A 25303-nucleotide genomic window follows, 5' to 3' on the forward strand; every position below is an offset into this window, starting at 1 on the left:
TAAAAATATTTTATTTATTATTTTATTTTATGTGTATGTGTGTATTGCCTGTATGTATGTAAGTGTACCCATCTCATGCAATAATGCCCACAGAGGACAGAAGAAGGCATCAGACCCCCTGGAACTGGAGTTATGGATGGTTGTTAGCCACCATATGGTGCTGGGATTTGAACCCAGGACTTCTGCAAGAACAGCCAGCACTCTTAACTGCGGAACCAACTCTCCAGCCCCAGGATTATTTTTCATTGTTTCTTATCTTCTTTGTCATTCTTTGAGGATTCTCCTGGTGATAAATTTGAGAAACAAATTCTTAGTTTTCTTTTACTTGGTGATTTGGCTTCCTCTTCTTTTAAAATGTATTTTATTCATTTTTATTTTGGTGCTGGGAACTGAACCTGGGTCCTCTGGAAGAGCAGTTAATGATCTTAACTACGAAGCCATCTCTCCAGCCCCATTCTCTCTATTCTTTAAAGATGTTTTTACTGACTATAGAATTCTAGTTTGATGGAGTTTTTCTTTTTAACACCAAAAAGCATCTCTGCACTTTGCTCTGGCCTCTGTGGTTTATGCCGAGGACCCTGCTGACACTCAGATGCTGGTCTGTGTTTGCCCTCTGGAAACAATGACATTGCCTCCTCACTGCTGCTTGGGTCTTCAGGAGTTCCCCAGTGGTATGCTGCGCCCTAGTCTGCCTGGACTTATGTTTCAAACTACCACAGCCTGTGACCCGAACAGGAGAGGCATTCTCTCAAGGCGCCAGAGGTGGAGGGAGGCCTGAACTTAAGTTCCCAGCTCAGGCTGCGGTAGGACAGTTCCTGCTGGTATATGTCCACCTTCTTTCTGCAGCTACAGAGAGGCCGCTGGTATCACAGGCACAGCCTTGTAATCTTGTCTACACCTCATTATCCCAGCGATCCCATCTCAAAATATCATCACACCGGGATGGGGGGCACTGTACATCCAACATATAGAGTTTGTGGATGGAGACCTCAAATTTCTGTTTACACCTTGTTTCTTGGAATGTTTCCTTTGGGTTTTGTGCAGTTGTTGACTCTTTCAGTTTGGGAGAGCTGCCAGCTTAGAGGACTCCACCACTAACCTCTCAAGGGGATTAGTTTCCCCCTTTTTCTACTGTGGGATTCCTGTGACACACAGTTCAGTCTCTTGTGGTTTCACTAGCACCTGAGGTTTTTAAAATATCCTTTGTGCTCTGTTGTTGAGATGTGATCATTTGCCTTGTTCTAGCTTCACGTTTGTTTTGTGGAAATTTGGAGGGGGGGCGCTTTTTCCTTTTTATTTTTTGTTTCAGTCTTGGAGATTGAACTTAGAGCTTCACACATGTGTGACAAGTGCTTTACCACAGAGCTACATCCCTAGCCTTTTGAACACTTTTTTAAAAAGATTTAATATTTTTACATGTGTGTGTATATGTGTGCCTGTCTGAGTTTATGTGCACCATGTGAGGCCAGAAGAGAGTATCAGATCCCCTGAAGTTACAGACAGAGATGAACCACCATGTAGCTACTGGAAACAGAATCCAGGTTCTCTGCAAGAAAGGTAAGCTATCTCTCTAGCCCCTTAAACTGTTTTTTAATTTTGAAACAGAGTCTCATTTAGTAGCCGAGGCTGGCCTCAAACTTGTGGTCCTGTGTTAGCCTCCCAAGAGACTGGCATTATAGGCCTGTGCTATCCTACCTGGCATGGCCTAATGTTTGAGTTCTTGTTCCTCTGTCTTTACCATTTAAGATCCTTCACTAAATGTAAAGATTTTTGATTGTCATATTTTTCTCCATTATTTGTATTTTCTGATTCTTTGCAGAAATTTATTTTTCATTTGTTTCAAGCATATCTGTTGTTGCTTGTTGAAGCATGTGGATGATGTGAACTTTAATATCCATGTCAGGCAGCTAGCTCCAGGAACCCTGTCATCTTGGTGGTGGGTCTTCTCATTGCCTATCTTGTTCAAGGAGATGTGTACCTGCTTCTTGGTGTGCCGTGTGATTTTCAGTGATAGGCTTGGTAATTAGGGCATCATGCTATGAGTTTCTGAATCTTATAAGATCTCGTTAGCAGATTATGAGCCTTGAGAATGCTGCTCACAGCTATAGCCCCGTCCTGTGCCCCAGACTTAAGGAGCCCAGTTAGGCCTGCCAAGGAGTTAGAGCTACCCAGTCTTGTGAGATGAGCTGAGAAAGCACCAGATGGCCTAGGAAGTTGAACATCATGGCACTTCCCCTACAGCCTGCAGAGCACATCCTGATTCCCATCCAGTTGCTGATTCCTAAGGACCACAAGATCCATATGGAAAACAAAACTGCAGTTGTGACAAATCTTCAGAAGTTTAATGTGTGCCGGTGGAAACTGGTATTAAGCAGCTTGCTGATATGGTTCATGGTGATATCAGGCTTGCCGCAAAGCATATGTCAAGTAGCTTCATTTCACAGTATGTGGTGCTTTCCACAGTGTCTCTAGAAAGTTCCCATGGAGCCGGTCTGCTGAATACCAAGGATGAGCCAACTCTACCAGTGGGCCAGCACACTGCAGCAGTGTGAAACCAGACATGCATTCCCCTCCCCATCCTTTCATCCCCAGTTCCTTGCTTGGGAATGACCTCTGCTCTTGTTACTACCACCTGGCTGCCTCACCTGTAATCAGTACAACCCCATCTCCTACCATGTGCCAGTCAGGAGCAGGTGTGTGACTTAACTACCTGGCATGCCATGGGGACTAGGAACCCCAGCCCACAGTGCCCTCACTGGAGAGCTCTGAAGCAAGGAAGGAGGGTGAAGGCATCCAAGCAATGCCTGAAGGTCTGCAGACCCCAGAGCCTGCAACAGACTCAAGCCAGGATGGGAGTGGTAGATCCATGTCATCTAAGAACCAAGACTCTGCTCCATCCATGAGTCTCCCTGGAGCTAATTGTGCTGCCCTGTTCTGAAGGTGACAGAATGCCCTGGGCATCTGGATGACTCTTAGCCTCCAGACTGTCCAGAGCCTCAGGCATCCTAGCAGCAAGTGGCAGAGACTGAAGCAAGTTCTGACCACAGCTACAGAACACACGTGTCTCTAAGCCACCACTTACCAGCTGATCCTGAGGCTGAGCCAGAGGCTGCATAGCCGGCTCAGCGACAAGCACTCAGTTGTTTAAAAGGAACAAGGGAGAAAGCTTGCTCAGAGGAACGAGGTCCTTACCACTTCTCTCTGCGACAAAGGTGGAAAGCAGCAACAGACACAAGACATAAAAGACCAGTGTGTGGAGCAGGGGCTGTGGGAGCTGGCTGGACAGTAAGTGAGAGAGAGGGTCCAGCGCAGTCAACATGGTGTGGCTTCTCAACACCTATAACCCCACAGTACAGAGCAGCCACCAGAGGCCACAGAGCTTTCTGAAATGCAGGGCTGGCTCTGTGTGCCTCAACACTCACTGAGTCTGTCACCTGAAGGCCCAGAGTTCACATCTGTTCCCAGGCTGAGAGACATGAGACAGCTACCCCGTCACACCAGTGAGGACAAGGATCCAGTCCCAAACCTCAGGCAATAAAACATTAGATTTTCTCACTGTAACACAATATCTGAAAGAAAATTTAAGAGAGAAAGATTTCTTTGGGCTCCTGGTTTCAGAGAGTTTTGTCTGTGGTCAGTTGGCCCCTTGTGCTACTGTGGCAGCAGAAACATGGGGGACAAGGTGGACAGGAAGCAGAGGGAGGAAGGAGCCAAGGTGAGACAGGCCCTTCTGACACCTCCAGTGACCTGCTTCCTCCGACCAGGCCCTGATCTCCACCGTTCTATCACTGCCCAAAAGTTTATTCAAATTTTGAAACTATCAAGGGATTAAGTCATTCATTAAGTCAGAGCCTTGATGAATTAAGGGTCTGGAAACACCTCACAGATATACCTAGCAGTAGCCTGTAACGTCATACACTGTAGGCCTGTGGAAGCAATCCTATGGCCACACCAGCAGAGCTCCTTTCTGTTCCACAAATTGGTTGCACAAGTTCTTAAATCACTAGGAGAGACCAATTTGATCTTTGAAATCCAATTTCCTGAATTTTGTTGTCTGATAATTCCCATTCTTGAGATAGCAGTCAGGATCCTCTCAGAAATCCAGAGCCACCAGCATCAGCCTGGTAGAAGATGGGCATTGCCAGGGCCTGAGGTGGCTAGAGACTGAAGACGTAGGTGACTGGGTCTGCAGAGACTCGGTCTGCACACGACTGAGCCTCCCTGAGTGTGGTGGCCCATATGCTCCACAGGAGGGCTCCACTGGGAGCATAGTGGCTCGCAGAAGTGGACCTGTGCTGAGGCATTGTAGAATCTGAGCTTCACAGAGGATCTGCACCACAGGGACCACACGTAGCCACGCATCCTGGAGCTGAGCACTCTCTTTCCCACCCAGTTTCCTCAGTGCTTTGTGGAGAGCCATGAACTGTCAGTGCCACAGCCACTGTATCTCCTGGCTTTGAAGTGTCCCATATCTACAGCTATAGTTGAACATATAATTCAAAAACTAAAACATTGCTGCAGCACAACATAGTGTTTACTTGAATGTTGTGATGGTTAATCTTGATTGGCAACTTGATTAGATTCATAGTTCTGCATACCTTGGTGTGCCCATCAGGGCATTTGCAGGAGGACTGAGGAAGAAGCCACTAGAAGGGGTGGAATCATCGCTATAGGATGGGGGCCCTGACGGAGGGGAAAAGGATCCAGCTAGAGCAGCAGTCTCTCTGTCTCTGTCTCTGTCTCTGTCTCTGTCTCTCTCTCTCTCTCTCTCTCTCTAGCTAAGATGCTCTGCTTCCCTGAGCCCTCCCCACCATGATGGACAGAGGCCTCTGAAATCACGAGTAAAATAGTCCCTTAATAGTTGTTTACTTCAGGCATTCTGTCACAGAGACAAAACACTCACACAAAGTGAATGAGATGGAGACTCAACTTTTATTATAATAAAATTATTTTGTAAAAGAAAACCCCACAAAAACTTGCAGTCCCTTCTCAAAGTTTGAAAAGTGGCACCCCCATGGGGTCCTCAAAGTTCGCTGACTGAGAGGCAGAATCAGCACAACCTTGAGACGTTTTGTTTCGTTCTCCTGCTCTTAGTCACTGTGGTGTCAGTGTTTATTTGTGAGCTTCCATTTACTTTCCCAGACCAAATAACCTTGCACATAACCTTGATGGTAACTAGACACACTTCAGCGTGTTAAATTGTCATGTTATGCATGAGATGTGGAGAGTGACTAGAGGGTCTGTGGCCCACGACTGGGCTCCGCATTTAAAGCCGTTTTTTAAAAAAAAAAGTTTTATTATTTTTATTTTATGTGTATGAGTATATTGCTTGCATGTAGGTAAGTGCACCCATGTCATGCAATGCCACGGAGGTCAGAAGAGGGCTTCAGATTCCCCTGGAACTGAAGTTAAGGACATTTTGAGGCGCTATGTGGGTGCTGGGAATCGAACCCAGGTCCTTTGTAAGAGCAGTCAGTGCTCTTAACTGCTGAGCCATCTCTCCAGCCCCTAAAGCAGTTTTTAAAAATTTATTCATTTTAAAATTTTATGTGTATGAGTGTTTTGCCTGTGTGTATATAAGTATTCAACCTGTGTGCAATACCTGCAGAGGTCAAAGAAGAAAGCGTTGGATGTGGAACTGGAGTTAAAGACAGTTGCAAGCTGCCATGTGGGTGCTCGGAACAGAACCCAGGTCATCTGTAGTAGCACCCAGTGCTGCCAACCACTGAGCCATCTCTCCAGCCCCTGGGCTCCACATTTGTAGTGCTATAGATCTCTCCGTGCTAGACATTGCTCCTGAATCAAATATTTCTGTCCTTCAGGATGAAGTGATATGCTGATAGAAATGTAAGCAGAGCTGCCTTTGCTCAGATCTGGCAATGTTGACAAGGTACAGTTTAGCAGGGATGGGGGTGGATCTAGGAGGGGTTTAGAGGGGTTGTTGGGGTAAAATGATCAAAATACATTGTATGCATGTATGAAATTCTCCAAATAATAAAAACATATTTTTAAGATATAGTTTAACAATAAAGGCAAGAATAAGAAGCGGTCAGCTCTCTCTGTCTTGTAGAGGGTTCATACTTATGAGTCAGACAAATGTTAGGCATCTCTGGAATGTTCCATCTCCAGATGTCCTGAGGACAAATATGTTTGTTGTTTTTAATATCTTAAATTCCTGCTGTTTTTTGGTGGTGGAGCCACTTGCAATCCCATTGTAAATTTGAGGATCTGCTTTTGCTTCTTTAGCAAGGTTGCCATGGTGCTAATAGCCTTGTGCCAACTCTGCAGGTCACTTTGAGTGGCAGCGCCACCTTGGCAAGCCTTCCTGTTCATGATTATGGGATGCAGTTTCTTTTATTTGGATATTCTTTAGTTTCTTTTTTATTTTTATTTTTTAGACATGGTTTTACTATATAGCCCTGACTGGCCTGGAATTTTCTGTGTAGACCAGGCTGACCTCAAACTCACAGATATGTGCCTACCTCTGCCTCCCACGTGCTTGAATTAAAGGCATGGGGCTACCATGCCACCTTTAACCACCTTTTATAAGTTCCAACGTTTGGGTCTTTGGTTAGATTCATTCCTGTGTTGAATTCTCACACAGGATTCCATAAATGGAGTCGCTTCCTTTCTAGTTCAGAGGTTTTTTTGTTTCCCTTTGTTGCCTATAGGTCTAGGTAGGACTTAGAGTAAAATGTTGCGTAGCAGTGGTAAAATCGTGACACGGACTTTGAGACTGCTTTTGCTAAAAAGAACTGGCTCTCCTTTAGACCTGCTGATGCCAGACAGGCAAGTAGAAAGTGGGACGAAAGCTGAGCATCTGTGTCTTCACTGTGCACCTGTCCTTTGCTACCTCAGCTTTTGCTCAGCTCTACAGGTAGACATGTCAATCACTTGAAGAAAGTTCCCCAAACCTGGTGATTCCTTCCAGGTTGCAGACACCAAAATATGAGTAATTAAGGTGTCTGAGATTTGTAGGAAAACGATAAGAGGCTGTCAGCCACCGGGTCTTACAACACGCTGTTGCAGCCTGTGGGAGCCCGTGGGCTCCTAGGAATCTCCATCACTGTCCTCAACTGGAGGAGCTCACTTCAATCTTGCCTTTCTGACCTGTCCTGTTTGTTCCTTAAGTAATTCACAGGGAATTCCAGGAACAGGTATGACCGATAAAGATCTCGTACAAGTGTGGGAACTGCCCTCTCAGGCAGCAGCAACTTTCTTATCTAACATGTAGCCTGAGATAATGACCAACCAGCCTGGTTCAGACAAGCTTGTTTGACTGCTCTGCCCTTTCTGTTCTTTATTCTATAACTAGAATGCTTTCATTAGCCCCCAGTGCTGAGGCTACCTGGTCCCCCTGGTCCTGACCATCATGGTTTTCAGCATATATTCTTTTTAATTTTTATTTTGAGACAAGGTCGCACTAAGCTACCCAGGCTGGCTTTGAACTTTGGTCCTCCTGCCTCAGCCTCCCAGTGCTTGGGATCGCAGGCCTGTCTTACCAGGTCCAGAGTGAATGGTATCGATTCTCCTTCAAATGTGTGGTTAAACTAACCAGTGGAAGCCACCGGGTGCATGACTTTTCTTTTCTGGGAGGTTTTAATGCTGAATCTGTCTTCTTGCTTGGTACTGCTCTATCAACATTTTCTGTTTCTTCTAAGGTCAGTGTAGGTGGACACGTGTCTTGGGGAATTTGCCTGCTTTGTCTGTAGGAGCTGAGTTGTTGGAGTACTACAGTTTGCCACATTCTCTGAGGATTCTGTCTGTTCTGTAAGGTTGGAGGGAACGTCTTCATTCTCGTCTTTTTGTTTGTTCGTTTTTTGACAGGGTCTTCCTGTGGCCCCAGCCTACCTAGAACTTACTGTGTAGATGAAGCTGGCCTCGCTTTCACAGAGATCCACCTGCCTCTGCCTTTCCATTGCTGGGATTAAAGGCGTGCGCCACCACGCCCGGTGTTCTCTCATCTTTTCGATAGTCATTTTTCTCCTTTCTCTTTTCTTCTCTCTCAATTTTAGCAAAAGGTTTGTCGATGTTGTTCTAAAGAATCCAACTTTTGCTCTTCTCTGGTTCTTGCTGTTTCTGCTGTAATCTTATGCATGTACATTGGTGTGCGTGTACATGCACCTGTGTGCATTTGTGCGTGGAGGCCAGAGATCAACCTCAGGTGACATTCCTCAGGAGCCATCTACTTTGCTTTTTTGAGACAGGATCTCTCACTGGCCTGGGACTCACTGATTAGGCTATGCTGGCTGGTCACAATCCCTAGGACCCCCCTAGGACCCAGCTATCTTGACCTCCGCAGCACCGGAATCATAAGTGCGTGGCAGCACACCTGGCTTTTCGGTTGTTTTTGTTGTTTAATGTGTATGACCGTATCGCCTGCATTGTGTGAGTGCATCCATGTTATGCTTTTTATTTTTACTTGGGTTCTGGAGAAGGAACTCAGATCCTCATGTTTGCACAGCAAGCACGTCACTGACCGAGTCATCTCCCCGGCCTTCTGCTGAGCTCTTTATTATTGCTTTGGGCTCCTTTTGCTCTCTGGTTTGTAGTTCCTAAGGTGTTTGTTTGTTAATCTGAGGTCTTTCTCTTTAACCTAAGCACCATCAGCTACAATTCCCTTGTTAGCATTGTTTTCATCGTAACCCCTATGTTTTGGCATATTGAGACAAGATTTCACTCTGTACCCAGGCTGGCCCCAACTCACCAAGCTGGCCTCAGACTCCTTACAATCCTGTTGCCTCAGCATCCTGAGTGCCAGGAATCAGGGGTGTGCAGCATGCCCAGCTGTTTGTGTTTTCATTTTCCCCTGTGATTTCTCATTAGACAAGTCCGTTCTTTGACAGGGTGTTAATTTCCACATTTGAGGTTTTTTTCAGTTTTCCTTCTTTTCTTTCTAACTTTTTTGGGGGGGATCTTTTTTTGAGACAGGGTCTCCCTGTAGCCCCAGCTGTCCTGGAACTCACTGTGTAGACCAGGCTGGCCTCGAACTCACAGAGATCCGCCTGCCTCTGCCTCCTGAGTGCTGGGACTACAGGCGTGCGCCACCGCGGCCCGGCTTTTCTTTCTAACTGTGTCCTGCTATGGTCACAGATTCCTTGTACGGTGTCATTTTAATTTATTGGAGCCTACTCTGTGGCCCAGTGTGTGTTTGTCCTAGTGATGCATGGGGACTTGTGTTTTGTTGTTCTTGCGCTTGGTAGATCTAACTGGTTTACTTTGTTTGAGTCCTCTGTATCCTAGCTTAACTCTGTTTGGATATTACATCCATTATTGAAGTGAGATACTAAAGTTTCCAACTGTTATTGTGGAATTGTTTATTTCTTTGATTTTCTCGTCTGCTTCAGATTTAATGGTCTTCCACAACGTGTATTAATTTTTATAGTCATTATATCTTGTTCTGATATTGAGACTTTTGTTTACATGTAATGTTTTTTTTTTCTTTTTTTAAATTGAAAGATCTGCTTTGTCTGATATTAGTATAGCTATCCCTCTTTGGGTTATTGTTTGCATAGAATGTTGTTTTTCTCTAAACTATTAATCTATTTGTGTCTTTGCCTCTAAACTGAGTCTCTTGCAGAGAGCCTATTGTGAAACTGTATTAGTTTTGTTTGTTTTTTACTTTTTGAGACAGGGTCTTCCTGTAGCCCCAGCTATCCTGGAACTCACTATATGGACCAGTCTGACCTCGAACTCATACAGTAAGGGAACCCATGTCATGCAACACCCATGGAGGGTGTTGGATCCCCTGAAACTGGAGTTATGAATGGTTGCTAACTACCATGTGAGTGCTGGGAGCCAAACCCAGGCCCTGTGCAAGAGTGGCCAGTGCTCTTAATCACTGAGTCATCTCTCCAGCCCCCTCCAGCCACCTTTTGTGTTTCTGTAGTGAAATGTTTTATTCTCAGCTTGTTTCCTACTGCATATCTTTATAGCTACTTTGTGGTTACCATGGGGACTGCATCACATATAACATCCTAAGGTTTAAACATTCCAATTTGAATTTTTGGCAGTTACCCACAGAGGAATTAAAAACTCAGCCTCTATTCAGCCCAGTAACCTCCTTTCTGTTGTTGGTATCACAAATTGCATCTTTCGGGGCTAGAGAGATGCTCAGCGGTTAAGAGCACTGGTTCCTCTCGCAGAAGACCCGGGTTTGATTTCCAGTACCCACGTGGTAGCTAACAACCGTCCATAACTCCAGTTCCAGAGAATCCAACACCTTATTCTGACCTCTGTGGGCACTGCACGACACAGATGCACTTACACACATGTAGGCAATATATTCATACACATAAAATAAATAATATGTTAAAAAATTAAAAGAAATAAATTACACCTTTCTACATTTGGGGGCTAAAACCAAAATTAGTAATTGTCTTTTGCATTTTCTTTTTTTTACATGTATGAGTATGTTGTCTACATGTGTGTAAGTGTACCCGTGTCATGCAATGCCCTGGAACTGGAGTTACAGATAATTGTTAGCTGCCATGTGGGTACTGAGAATCAAACCTGGGTCCTCTACAAGAGTAATCAGTGCTCTTGACTGCTGAACCATCTCTCCAGCTCCCACTGTCTACTTTTTTATTTCAGCCTGGGTGACTCTCTTTACCTTTGCAGAAGAATGATGTTGGAGTATTTGCTGTGATGCTCCACCCTCATCGTCAACCTGACTGGTCTAGAACCATCTATAATACCTCTGGGTGTGTCTGTGTGAAGGTGTTTACAGAGAGGTTTAACTGAGGAGGGAAGACAAAGCAGGAATGTTAGAGGCAGCGTCCCACTGGGTCCCAGACTGAATGAAAAGGGGAAAAGAAGGATGGCGGCTGAGTACCAGAGTTCATCACTCTCTGCTTCCTGACAGACATGATGTAAACAGAGAACTCACATGCCTGCTGCTATGCCTTCTCTACCATAATGGCCTATATCCCCCAAACCATAAACCAAAATGCGGTTTATTTTCCTCCCTTAAGTTGCTTCTGTCAGGTATTGTGTCACAGCAACAAGAAAAGCCGCTAGTACACTCACACTTCCCAATTTCAAACTAACTGCAGAGCTATCAAAAATAAAACACTGGGCATGGTTACACACACCTTTAGTCCCAGCACTCTGGAGGCAGAGACAGGTGGATCTCTGTGAGATCGAGGCCAGTCTGTTCTACATAGAGAGTTCTAGGCCAGCTGGGGCTACAGAGAGACCCTGTCTCAAAAAGACCAATAACTAATTAATTAAAACAGCATGATGCTGACACCAAGTCAGGCACATATACCAGAATAAAGAGCTCAGAAATAAGCCCTCACATATATGCTCAGTGTTTTTAAGACAATAACTCACTATCTAGACAAGCCTGCAAGTATTGGGGTAACAGGTGTGTACTGCTGCACGTTGCCACCAGTAAACGAGCTTCCAACAAGGGTATCAAGACCATGCAGTGGAAGAAGAGCTGGGAGAACTGGTGTCCTCATGCAAAAGAATGAAGATACCATACACAAAAATTGAAAATCTATCAAAGACCTAACAACTAAAATCCTAAAAACTTTTCTGAGAAAATGCTTCATGGTGTTGGCCCATCAATGAGCACAAAGCACAGGTAACTCCCAAAGCAGATGAGCAGATCTTCATCGGAGGAGATTCTTCTACGTGAACAGACAATATCAGGAAAGTAACAAGACAGACTGGGGCCTAGAGAGATGGCTCAGTGGTCAAGAGTGCTTGCTGCTTTTGCAGTGGACCAGAGATTACTTCCAAGCACCCACATCAGGCAGCTCACAACTGCCTGTATCTCTAGCTCCAGGGATCAGACGCCCCCTCTGGCCTCCACAGGCTCACTTGCATACACATGAGCATACCCACACAGAAATACACACATATACACATTTTTTAAAAGGCAGACCATGAAACAGAAGAAAATGTTTTAAAGTTACTGATTTGACAAGGAGTTAATAGTCACAGAATATATTAAGATCCAGCAGGATGGTCAAGGTGGCTCAGTGGGTAGAGGCACCTGTGTGCCCACCTGACACCTGTGTTCAATCCCCAGATTCCACAAGGGGACAGGAGAGAATCAATTCCAAGATTTGTCCTCTGACCTCCACAAATGTGCCATGGCATGCTCATGTCTGTAGACACACACACACACACACACACACACACACACACATAAATAAGTCTTTTTTGTTTTTTTGAGACAGGGTCTCCTTGTAGCCCCAACTGTCCTGGAACTCACTATGTAGACCAGGCTGGCCTCGAACTCACAGAGATCCACCTGCTTCTGCCTCCCAAGTGCTGGGATCAAAGGCGTGTGCCACCACGCCTATCCTTAAATAAATAAATCTTTAAAAACACAAAAATGCACAAAGAACTTCAGTGATATCCCTCCAAATGATCCAAGGTGGATACTCAGCATCAGTCACAACAAAGATGCTGTCCACACGCTCTCTGACTCTGGATTTGCCTCCTATAGATACTTCATAAGAACAGAGTTATAGGACGTTTAGCCTTCTGTGTCTAGTTTATTTCCCTTAGCGTGTGTGTGAGGTTCATGTGTGGAGCATGTGTCGTTCCATTGCATGGATGGCCCCCAGTAGGTCTGTTTGTTCATCAGTGTGTGGACTTCAGCTTCCACCTTTGGCCTGTGGCGACCAGTGCCACGGTAACACGGGAGAAGCCTGAATGGCTGTGGTCAGGTCTAGGCTGCGCCTGGCGGCAGGATTGCTGGGTACAGTGACTCTGTATTTAACTGTCTGAAGATCCACCTGGATATTTTGCACAGCAAAGTGCACCTGTTTTGTCTCCAGCACTGAAGGAGGAGATGCCAACATCCCCTGCTTATGAACACTTTACTGTCTGCCTTTGTGTTTCGACTCTCTTGGTAGCTTGTTTTGATTTACTTTGACAGGTGATCCTGAGCCTCTCCTCACACACGTGCATTGTCCATTTTTAATGGGATTGTTTGTCTTTATGTTGAGTTATCAGAGATTTTGTATGTCCTGGATCTAAGTCCCTTATCAGATATTGATTTGTAAGAATTCACCCCATTCTGTGGCTTATCTTCTCACTCTCGATAATGACCAAAGTTTAATTTTGATGAGGTCTAATCATTATTTTAAATCACCAAAAATTTAAAAATACAGGACCAGCAAGATGGCTCACTGAGTAAAGTCACTGGCCACGCACCTTTGTTTGATCCACTGAACCCACTCCTGGGAGTTGCCCCCTGACCTCCATATTCATGCCACGGCACAGGTTTGTCTATACACAAAATAAGCAAAAATTTTAAAAGTACAAGCCAGGTCAAAAGCCACATTACAACTGAGTAAAGTTTAAAACAATATATAACTCACATTAAGATGTCAGGAGAGAGCGTAAAGACAGTCTCCCACTACCACAAGTCACAAAATTGAGTTTCCTGCATTTGATGAAATCACAGGAATCAGCATATCTGGAGTACAATGAATGAGCCTCACCCTGGGAAAACGCCTTCTTCATCGTGGTGTCTCTTCTACTAGGCAAGTATGAGCATTTTAATTTTCAATTTCGGTGTTAGTGCTTTTGGTGTGACAGCTGAAATCCCACTGCCGTGATCATTCCCTGAGCAGTGCTGTCTTCTTCACTCCCCTGGCCTGATGCTACACATGGTATGGCTCCCCCTGCACCACTCCAGTTCCTCCTGCATCCTGTAGGACCTCCCCACTTGTTCTCACACTCTTGCAGAGACATCTGCAAGATGTCTGACATCTGTCATTTGCACCTGCAGCCACAGAAATGTCCCTGCAGAGTGGACTAGCTCTGCCTGTTCTTCATTGCTCTGTCCTCATCATGATGACTACAGTGTCAAATGGCCCAACATCTACACAGTTGGTATCCCAGGAGGGCATGTGGGAGCAAGCTGGGCAGAAGGTTCTGGAAGAAATACTGGCTGTCCTGTGCTCATGGCCTTGTGATGCCTAACCCTTGTGCTGATCTCCATTGTCCAAAATTCCTTATTTGGTGTTCTCCTAGTTAGGTTCCACTATCAACCTGACACAGCTCAGAGTTATCTGAAGGAGTCTCAATTGGGGAATTGCCTCGATCCTGTTTTAAAATGGAGAGGTTGATGCCCTATGGGGAAAGGTGAGAAGTGGAGTCCCACCCATTAAGGCTGAGCTGGGTCTCCCAACGGACAGCCTCTTTCCCTCCCATTTCCACAGGTCCAAGCTGAAGATGACCTCCTTTAAAACAGTTTTTGACAAGTCCTCTGTTGAGTTAAAGTAAGAAAATCTTTGGAACAATTACATTTATCTGAGATGTAGCTCTCTGCACCAGTAGAGAGAATCACACACAAAAAGTTTGACATCTACTGCCAACCATAAACTAACCATCTTACATGAACCCACTGGACATAAGAATATCCCTAAGCTGTTGGCTGGGGAAGACAGCTCTCCTTGGTGGTACTGACATGGTCATGGGGAGCATTGGCTCTGAGGCCAGGTTGGTCTGCCACACAGAGCTCAAGCAGGGCAGGGAGGCCCATACCACTGGTCTGGGTTCAGTGTCATCAAACTATAACTGATGGCCCTGAGCATGCCCTCTGACAGATGTCCTTCCTAGTAGTCACACAGGCAAGGTGAAATGGAATATTCTGGAACTCCTTGACATTGCAGTTTGGAGCATGGTGGCAGAGAGCTCAGCCCGCTGCTGGCCTGCCTCACTTCTCACTCCTGCCTTTTCCCCTCCCTTTTTAATTTTATAAAATAAATGTAACATATGTATGATATGCATGTGCGCTAGTGCACCCCTGATGTGCAGTGCCCACGGAGGAGAGAAGGTGTCGGATACCCTGGAACTGGGGTTATAGACGGTGGTTAGCCACTAGATGGGTGCTGGGATTCGAACCTGGGTCTTCTGCAAGAACGAGTGCTCTTAACTGCTGAGCCATCTCTCCATCCCAGCTCCTTTTTGTCTAAAGCCTTTTTTTTTAATTTTTTTATTTTTTATATATGTTTTTTTTTTAAAGACACGGTTTCACTATGTAACTCTGCTGGAACTTGCTATGTAGATCAAGCTGGCCTCAAACTCTTAGAGATCTGCCTGCCTCTGCTTCCTGGATGCTGGGATTAAAGACGTGTGCTACCACACCCAACTATTTACTTAATTTTATTTATGCGTATATGTGTGTCCCTACAGGAGTGCACCATGTACCTGCAAAGGTCAGAAGAGGGCTTCAGATCCCCTAGAACTGGAGTTACAGGTGGCTTTGAGTGCTGAGAACTAAATACAGGCCTCTGGAAGAGCCAAAAGCTCCCTTAACCACTGTCTCTCCAACCCCTCAGCTCCTTCTTGTTCTTGGGGGTATGAACACACGTGTCCAAACACTGTCCACAGTCTCACAAGCAGCTGGGCCAAGGCTGCCTCTGGAGCTCATGAGTATACATACTCTATGAGGTTAGCATCAGGAGGACAGCACTCCTAGGCCCTAGGAACACTCTCTAGTCATAGGGAACTCTGAAGTTTCAGGTGTCTGAGCTGAGTATGTCCCCTCCATCCTGTAGATTCTTTGCCCCACATGGCATGTGCCATGAGCCCGGATGCAGGCCCAGAGAGCTCTGGGACAAGGGTAAACTGCTTGGAAACAGTGCCACATAATCTGAATTCTCCAATAGCAAAAAAAAAGAATATTAAAGTGTTGAGCCCTACACACTGGAGTGCTTGCAGTCTACAGAAGAGAACTCTGAGGAGAGGTTTGCACTAATTTTTCTGTTTCATTATATTTTATGAAGAAATTTTTAAAATTGTTATTAGTAGCCTGCTATGTAGCCCAATTCTCCTACCTCAGTCTCTGGAGTGCTGGAATTACAGGCATGCACCACCACACTTGGCTCAAAATATTCTAATTAAAATTATGTCTGTAACTTAAATGAGTAACATAAACAGAAATACCGAGTGTACTGGTGACTTGGGATGAAAAGATGTCCATAACTCAGGGAGGAACATTATGGGGTGTTAGAAATGAGTGACAACCCTTGGAGAGCAGAAGAGGCACCCCATTTCAGAGGATAATAAATCTATTTTTATTGTAGTAAAAAATTCATTCACACCGAGTGTTCTGAGAGTTGAGCTAAGTGGCATTAAGAGCGAGGACATCACTCCCGGGCAGATGGAAATCACAGCCCTGACGCAATTTGCTCTGACCAGTCGCTGAAATCAACCTTCCACGACTGGCCTCCCCACAGGCTGTGGATGCTCAGAGGACAAGTCTGCCCAGAGAGCATGGCCCCGGGCCACTGCAGCATTGGGAACAGCTGGGCAGGGCACAGGGGTATTGCTTGTTTTTCTGACTCCATCAAAGGGTTAGTAAAGCCAAGAAGCCTGGGACAGAGAGCAGAAAGAAGTGTACAGGGTCACCGAAAACCAAGTTAGGAGCAGCCAGTCCCAGCTAGGCTGGAAGCAGAGAGAGACCACCAAGACGCTGGTGCTCAAGCTGTGAAGCCTGGAGAGACCTGGACTTCCATCTCACCAGCACTCAGACCCTGGGTTCCCTGAGGGGAAGTTCTAATCGCACTTGCAGGATATTTACGGCTCATGGTGAATAGAACCTAACTAAAGTCACAGTAGAGCCCATACTTAGCTGTTCAATTGCAGATGTATTGATTCAACATGTTACAAGAGTATCCTGACCAAGAAGGAAGCTTGTCCTTTGGCAGATAGTGTTTATGCTGTCTCTACAGGTCTTTATCCACACAGTGAGTAGCATGAAATTAAGTTACTAGACATATGTCAGGCATGGTAGCCATTCCTTAAATCCCAGCAGTTGGGAGACCAAGGCAGATGGGTCTCTGTGAGGTCAGTCTGGTCTACATAGTGAGTTTCAGGTCAGCTGGGGCTGAAAATTTTTTGTCTTACACATGAGGAGGACGCACTGGTCGCAGCTGACCTGGAGAAGTGGCACAGGAGCTGTGGTCAGAAGGAGCTCAAGTCGTGACTGTGTGTTAGAAAAGGTAGGTAGCATGAATGAGCAGACCAGAAATTTTAGCGGATACGTGAAAGCTATAAAATGCCAAAAGGAAATCCTAAATTTAAAAATATGGCATCACCAGGCATGGTTGTGCACGCCTTCAATCCCAGCACTCGGGAGGCAGAGGCAGGCAGATCTCTGTGAGTTCAAGTCTACATAGTGAGTTCCAGGACAGCTGGGGCTACAGGGAGACCCTGTCTCAAAAAGACCAAACAACAACAAAAAAATGTAATTAAAAAAATATATATTAATATATATATGGCATCAGGAATGAATTAATTGGGTGAAAGAACCCATGAACTTGAAGGTGATAAAATATGACTCAGTGGATAAAAGGCATTTGCTGCCGGAACTGATGGCCTGAGTTTGATCATCAGAATCCACATGGTAGAAGGAGAGAATTGACTCCTGCAAATCCTGACCTCTACGGATGTGCTGTGGTGTGTTTGTGCGCCTGTACATGTGCGCACACACAGACACACACAATATAAAGTAAAAAGAGAGAGAAAATATGGATTATCTAAACTGAAAAACAGGAAAAAAAAGTTTTTAAAAAATCTGAAAAAAGAAATGCAAATGGAAAATAAAAACATGTTTAATTTTTAAAAAGATATCTGAGCCAGACATGGTGATGTAGAGGCAGGAAGATCATAAGTTTGAGGCCAACCTGGGCTACACTATGAGGGAAAAAAAGTGATAAAAGGGGCTGATGCAACAGCAGCAGGTAAATGTGCTTACCCTACAAACCTCATGATCTGAACTCAATTCCTGAAACCCACAGAAAAATGGTGCTAGGTTCCTGGCAGGCTCCTAAAATGGCAGGTTTGAACTTAGCCCCAGGAAAGTCCCTCCATTTATTGGGAGACCAACCAGTCCTGAGCTAAACTGCCCAGCCTACGTCATGGAAAGTTACCCAACCACCTAACTGCCTATAAAAGATGTCCGACTGCCCCTGCTTGCTGCTGTTTCTCTGCTCCCAAGAGGCAACCCAGTGCTCTGTTTGCTTTCAAATTAATTGCTGCTCTCCACATGGGGTTGTCTGGTCGGTGGTCTTCAAGTCTGTTTCCATACAGATGGAAGGGGAGAACTAACTGTACAAAGTTGTGCTTTGACCTCCACATTTATGCTGTGTCATCCACGCACCACCATCTCCCTTCATTGCAGAGAGAGGAGAGACAGATCACTCAAGGGGCCTTATGAGTGTGATATGACACTCAGAGACATAGGGGAGGGCTAGAGAAAAGAATAACACAAGAAGAGAGGAATGGCCAGGGACCCACACACCAAAGAATGTCACCAACCTCAAGGGGATAAGCCCAAGGAAAGCTCCTTGGCATGTCAGCCATGATAACAAAAGCAGCTATGGCCGGGCGTGGTGGCGCACGCCTTAGTCCCAGCACTTGGGAGGCAGAGGCAGGTGGATCTCTGTGAGTTCAAGGCCAGCCTGGTCTACATAGTGAGCTCCAAGCCAGCCCCACTAAAAGAGACCCTCTCTCATAAAAAGCGCCCCCCCCAAAGAAAAGCAGCAGGGGAGGGCTGGAGAGAAAGCTCAGTAGTTAAGAATAGGTATTGTTCTTGCAGAAGACTGGAGTTCAGGGCCCAGAAGCCATGGGGGATGGGCCCACAATTGCCTGTAACTCCAGCTCCAGGGGATCTGATGCCTCTGACCTCTGAGGACAAGGGTACCTGCACTCATGTGCACATATTGACACATAGATACACATATAATTTAAAATAAATCTTTTTTTAAAAACAGCTATAGAAAACTAAGGAAGTTTTTAAAATTCTCATCATTAAAAATGGAGACTGGGTCAAAAAAATGGCTCAGTGGGTAAAGGCACTTGCCGCACAAGCCTGGTGACCCGAGTTCCACCCTAGAACCTACATAAAGGTGGAAGGAGAGAACTTACTCCACAAAGTTGTCCTCTGACTTCCACATGCACTTTGTGGCACCACACACGTGCATTATGCATACACAAATAATAATAATAGTGAGGCCAGAGGACAATGTAGCATACCAAAGCACTGCATGAATAAAAATGCCAACCCAGTCTTATAGCCAGAAGTGAAGGTGTCACGAGCACAGTATCCAGAAGCGTAGACAGGCATGCTTGTCTTTCCACAATGTCAGAATATACTGAGTAACAGCAAATCACGAGCTACCTTGGTTTTGTTGACTAAAGTGTATTAAATAATCCTGACATCCTTCTGGCTGTTGGCAAATAAGTTCTATTATTGCAATATTTCTTACTAATATTAAATCTCAGTCTCTCCCCCCCCCATTACAGAATAGCTACCAAAGAGTTAAAGAGGTCACAGACCTTAATTGGAGCAGAGCACTGATACAAATATAAAAAGCATCACTGCAAGTGATTAGACAAGGTACTAAGGAGCCAAATTGGATGTCAGCTGCTGGAGGCAGAGTCAAGCTGCAGGGTCTGGTGGAGCCACAGAGGCACAGGACCATCAAGGTAAGGTGCAGAACCCATCTAGAAGGATAGGTGGATAGATAGGCAATTTGAAATTTGAGCAGGTCAAAGAAAGCAGCAAGTACTGTTAACTACTGAGCCATCTCTCCATCTCTCTTGCCCCAGAAACGTTTTTTTTTTTTTTTCTACTTTCGTTTTTTAATATTTTTCCTTACTGGTGCTAGGCTAGACTGAATTTTTAAGAATTTATCTTTATGACTTAGAAAAGTACACTTGTTTCTTGCTCTGATTCAAGTAGTACACGATCGTAAAACTTGAGTCTCTTAAAAAACAAAAGTCTACAGACCCCACTGTGCAGGGTTTGAGTCAGAAGCCCTCTGGGTAAAATCAGGGTATCTTCAACAGCTCAAGGAGTGCTCCAACAGCTCCAAAATAACCCTCGTGTTCTGAAAACAGTGCTTTCGGCTGCCCCTTGGACCAGTAATCTAGAGCATATGCCAGATGTCGCATGGCAATTGTGTTCACTCTCAAGAAATTCCCAACAAACACCAACCTGGTAAATGTTTTCATTAGGGCACACATTCTTGCTATGGAGCCAATGTTGTTGGTGATAGTGATCAGAGTTGCTCTGGCAAGGTCCTCCTTACTGACTGCCTCTCTCTTCTCCTTGCTCATCATGTTTCTGATAGGTAAAAAGTTGGCGAGAACGAGCGAATGGATGATGAGGCACCGAGGCACAGCTAAAACTCCATCAAAATACGGTTTATTAGCAAAGGACCACATGGGGCAGATTCCCTTCCGGGCAGGGAAAATGTCTGCCTGGGTCTTGAGCTGGGGTCTTTTAAAAGGGAGGCTTCTGTCTCCTGCAGAAGGCAGGAAGATTTTTTTTTTTTTTTAAAGTTGGGGGGAAGTGGGAGAGCAGGACTGTTAAAACCTGTCCTCTTTAGAGATCAAAGGGGAAGCCTGCTGTGTTGGCCAAACAGTGGAGAAAAGTCTGCTTCTCTTGACTTCAAAGACCAAGGTGCTTATTGGCTAGGTTCCCTTTTCTCAGGAGCATGAGAAGTCCTTGGGATCCTGTTGGTGAGCTGCCATGTGTATCTGAACCTTAACAGTTTCCAAAACTTGAAGCCACAGCCCAGCCAGGCAATCCAGACCTCTTAGTCTCCTCCATAAATGTCTCGCACTAGTTTATCCACTTCGATGCTATCTCCACGAGATGCCATTTCAAAAGCTTCTTCAAAAGTAGTACAGCCAGTAAGAAGACAGCAGAGACCAGAGAAAGCTCCTCCTCTAAGGCTGGTACCTGTGACCGTCTTATAATTATCTTTGGAATATACTGCTGAGATGCTAACTCCTGAGCCAATGTTCACCAGGAGCAGAGGATACAGATTTTTCAAATCAAATGGTAACTTCTGACATTTTTCAAAATCAGCAGGGTTTTCAAAGTAATAGCACTGCGACCGTCCATTGAATCCAACTGAGTCAATGCACAAAATTCCTTTTATTAAGCAATCCAGTTCATCCAGCTTTCGAAGTTACAGGTCACCTATTGTGAGAAAATCCTGCTCGGATTTGTATGCGCCACCTCCAGTGGCACAAATTACAGTGTGGAGAGCTTTTATCTCTGCCCACTTGAATAAAAGCAGGCGTGCTTGAGTGGGAAAGCGGATGAAGCGCAGACTGGCTTTGCGTCCACACAGACTCTGGTCCTTCAGCTCCCGGCGCACGTCCGAATTCCTGTAGACCGGAAGCCACGTTAGAGGTCAGGTACTTCCCAGTGCTTTTAAGGCTTTCCACTTCCTCCTCCTCTGCAGCAGTGATGTCTTTGGGTTCAAAATAAACCAACTTGACCAGGTTTCCACCAATATCCAAGCCGAACCATGGAGGGGCCGCCCCGCCTCACGCGCTCCGCCGCCCGGGACCTTGCAGTGCTGCTCGTCCGACGCCGCAGCAGCTCCGGGCGCCCCGCTTCGGTCCCGGACGCTGACTCCCCGGAGCCCAGGGCGGCCGCCCGCTCCCATCCCAGCAGCCGCCGCTGCCGCCCGAGCCGGCCCCCAGCGCAGACGCTCCCAGATGTATATAAATAAATAATTTTACGTGTATGCGTATACTGCCTACATATAGGTAAGTGCACCCGTGTTGTGCAGTGCCGCGGAGGTCAGAAGAGGCTGTCGGATCCCCTGGAACTGGAGTTACACACAGTTGTTAGCTGCCATGTGGGTGCTGGGATTTGAACTGGGGTCTTCTGCAAGAACAACCAGTGTTCTTAACCGCTGAGCCATCTCTCCAGCCCTCAGATATGGTTTTTATATGTCCATGTGTCCATGTGCCCATGTTTCCAACCTACTTTGATACGTTTTTTTATGTGGTATCTTTTTACTTGTAAGAGTAAGTTATTTAGAATCCTGAAATGGCTCAACAGTTAAGAGTACTGGCTGCCATTACACAGGACTCAGGTTTGGTTTCTAGCACCCACATAGTGGCTAACAGGGGATATGATGCTCTCTTATGACTTCTGTGGGCATTGCATGACATGGGTGCACTTACATACATGCACACAAAACACTCATACACATAAAAATAAATAATTAAATAAAAAAATTTAAAGGAGTACATTTTTATCACCCTATGCCTCATGGGTGGTGCTGAACATGTGGTGGTGTTGTCTACATCCAGGAACAAGGTTCAGAGTCATCTGGCCTCTGTATTTGCTCTCAAAATGGAGCCAACACTGCTGGTAAAGTAGTCACCCAGGGCAAGGCACACCTTGAAAGCCACTGCTCCACAAAGTATGGCGTGACTTAGAGCAGGGCACAGAAGGTGACCAAAGATGGATGCAGATAAGAAAGCTCATTTCTGGGGCTGGAGAGGTGGCTCAGCGGTTAAGAACACTGACTGCTCTTGCAGAGGACCTGGGTTCGACTCCCAGCACCCACACGGCGGCTATGAACCGTCCTTAACTCCAGTTCCAGGGGAATCCGAAGCCCTCTTCTGACCTCCACGGCATTGCACGACACGGGTGCACTCACATATATGCAGGCAATACACTCATAAAATAAAAATAATAAAATATTTTTAAAAAGAAAGCTCATTTCCAATTCTGCACTGGGAGGTGCCATAGAGCTCTGGAAGATGAAAGGATGGGGTAATTGGAAGCTGGATTGGCATGACAAGAGGAGAGAGGCCAAAGTATAAATACGTGAGCAGATATGTGATGTTATACATGTATGTATGTACACGTGGAGGAAACAGAAAGATTCTATCATCTATCCAGAGATATTTCTCTAAAACAGTTGACTGCTTAAGCAAAAACAGCAGAACACTGTTGGGTTATAGGGTGATAGAAGCAAAACCTCCAGGATTCAGGAGCGCAAAGGAGGGGCACAAGTGAAATCACACTGGGACCAGGTCCTCATTTTGTGGATGTAGCATATGACTTAGGCACAGACCAAGGCATGTTAAAGGTGTGCCCGGTGATCTGTAGGGCCACTCCTCAAAAACAGCATGGACTAGGTGTGGTGGCACACACTTTTAGTCCCAGAACTTGGGAAGCAGAGGCTTGTGAGTTCCAGGCCAGTAAGCACTACACATGAGACCCTGTCTCTATTAAAACAAAAACAAAAACAAACAAATGAGTAAAAACCAGCATGGAGGATCCAACTGGACAACTGGACAGTCACCAAGAGTCTTGTGGGACACTGAAATCCAAACACAAGCACCCAGCTCAGGCCTGGGGCCCGTGCAGGTGCACTTTTAGGACATAAATGAGATCAGTGGTTTAGCCCCTTCTTGTTCTCTACCACCTTCTGGGGGTCTTGCTGAGTCCATAGCCCCTACTTCATCAGAAAGGATGTAGAGAAGGAAGGGACAGTTACCCAGCCTGGCCCCTCTCTTGGGTGGAGAAGATGGCACAGGGACACACTGCCCCCAGAGATCCCAGTTTGGCCTCCCACCATTAGCCCACTCATCACAGACCTTCCAGGATGCTGGTAACTAGACCATAGGTCCACCATACCCTGGAGGAGAGGTGCCTTGTTTCAGAAAAGATAAGAGAAGTGGACACCCTATTCATGTGGCTAGCAGAGAATTACCCTGTTTGGCCAGGCTGCAGCTCAGTGGCAGGACACTCACCTGCATCTGTGAGGCCCAGGTATAAGATCCCCAGGACCACAAAATAAATAAATCACCTTACTGATGCAGTAACTTGTGGATCTCTATTGTATTTAAGTAAATAAAGATTTCCACTATCAAATCCACCTTCTATTTTTATTTTATTATTTTTTTTATATTATGTGTATGCATGTATTGCCTGCATGCAGGTAAGTGCACTGTGTCGTGCAATGCCTGGACAGGTCAGAAGAGGCTGTCAGATCCCCTGGGAGTGGAGTTACCGACAGTTGTTACCTGCCATGTGGGTGCTGGGATTCGAACCCGGGTCTTCTGCAAGAACAACCAGTGTTCTTAACCGCTGAGCCATCTCTCCAGCCCCCACCTTCTATTTTGAGTGACACAATTAGGTCTACGATTAGCACTTCCCGAGTTGCTGGTGTCCCCGAAGGGTCCTAGGTTCCTTCTGGGAGATAGCTCCATGAAGTCCTGCCTTCCATCACTGCAAACAATGCAGACTGTTCTACTCAGCATTTTCCAAGAGGACTGAGGATATTTCTGTAAGAAAAAATCCCACTGAAGCTGCAGTGGTGCCAGGATAGCTAACAGCTGTGATACCAACACTGTCCTTTGTAGATCAACATGCCTAGTTCCATGAAGCCCAGGAGTGAGGCACTATGAAGCATCGTGAACACACGCCACCCAGCCGGGCCAATAACTGTGACAAATGGAATTCCTGGCATCCATGGTGATGGATGAAATGACATGCCAAATTAATAAAACACAGACCACAAAGCATGCATTTTTATTAAAGAATAATTTCGTGATAACCACGTAATGTGGAGGCCTCCAAGCAGAAGATTAAATTACATGCTGGGCAAATCTGGCATTTTGTGATAAACTGCAAAATCAGACTTTCTCCGGCAGCTGGGGTGGGAAGTGCGACAGTGTCTATAAACGAGCTTTACAAAGCAGCTGGCGTAACAACAAAGCAATGGCCTGGCTGCTGGGATCTGTGGTTCTGCCTAGAGTAATGACTTGTCTGACGCTGTTGCCTGCAAGAAATCGTTCTCATAAACATCCCTGCTCTTCAACTTAAACTACACTTTTTTTTTTTATTATTACCCTTCTCATGGGGAATTATTGCACAAGAGATTAAATCCCTATTTTGACGTCCTGAAGACAGGATTACAGGGTTAGCTACCTCCCGCACACCCCACAGTATTGAAACCATTTTCCTCCAGAACGTCCCTATCTATACACTTATGTGTGCTGTTTATTCGTTTTTTAACTAGAGCTGGTTTGGAATGCATGGTCATTTTAGCGTTCAGGAAAAATTTGAGGGCTAGTCACTATGGCACTGCAGATCTGCGCCCTCCCTCCCCCCACCTGGCTGTGCTCAAAATCTGCTCCTGCATCTACCACTGGCTTACTACAGTGGAGAGGAAAGCAGTGTCTTCACCTGGGGTACTCAAGGCTTGGATGCTGTTAGGGGGACTCTGTCTTAGTCCCTATGCACACACAGCTGTTGATTCCCGTTGTGTGCTCCTCTCTTCAGCATTTGGGCTGGGGGAAGGAGGCTGTGGAGGGATCCAGGGCAGCATGAACTGAGGACATCTGGGCCAGCTGCATTCTGAGGCACAGGAAGCCTCAGCCCCTAGAGCCCTTTTCTACACTCTGGGGTTACAACACTGACAAACTTCAGCCTAGCTATGGTCAGCACCATAGACCGACCATATAGGGAAACTGGCTGCCTATGTTTCTGCCGCTCAGT

General features: G+C 45.7%; 1 non-coding gene and 1 pseudogene across 1 annotated transcript; both read right to left on the bottom strand.

The window, feature by feature from the left end:
- Nucleotides 1–13353: 13353 nt before the first annotated feature.
- On the bottom strand, nt 13354–13516 carry LOC115071847. Its single transcript, XR_003850912.1, has one exon. It is a non-coding gene; the product is annotated as a U1 spliceosomal RNA (small nuclear RNA).
- Nucleotides 13517–19774: 6258 nt separating this feature from the next.
- LOC103741118 lies at nt 19775–23559 on the bottom strand (annotated as a pseudogene).
- Nucleotides 23560–25303: the final 1744 nt, after the last annotated feature.

This window comes from Nannospalax galili, unplaced genomic scaffold, assembly GCF_000622305.1.
Source record: "Nannospalax galili isolate Female #2095 unplaced genomic scaffold, S.galili_v1.0 scaffold101, whole genome shotgun sequence".
NCBI classification, from domain to species: Eukaryota; Metazoa; Chordata; class Mammalia; order Rodentia; family Spalacidae; genus Nannospalax; species Nannospalax galili.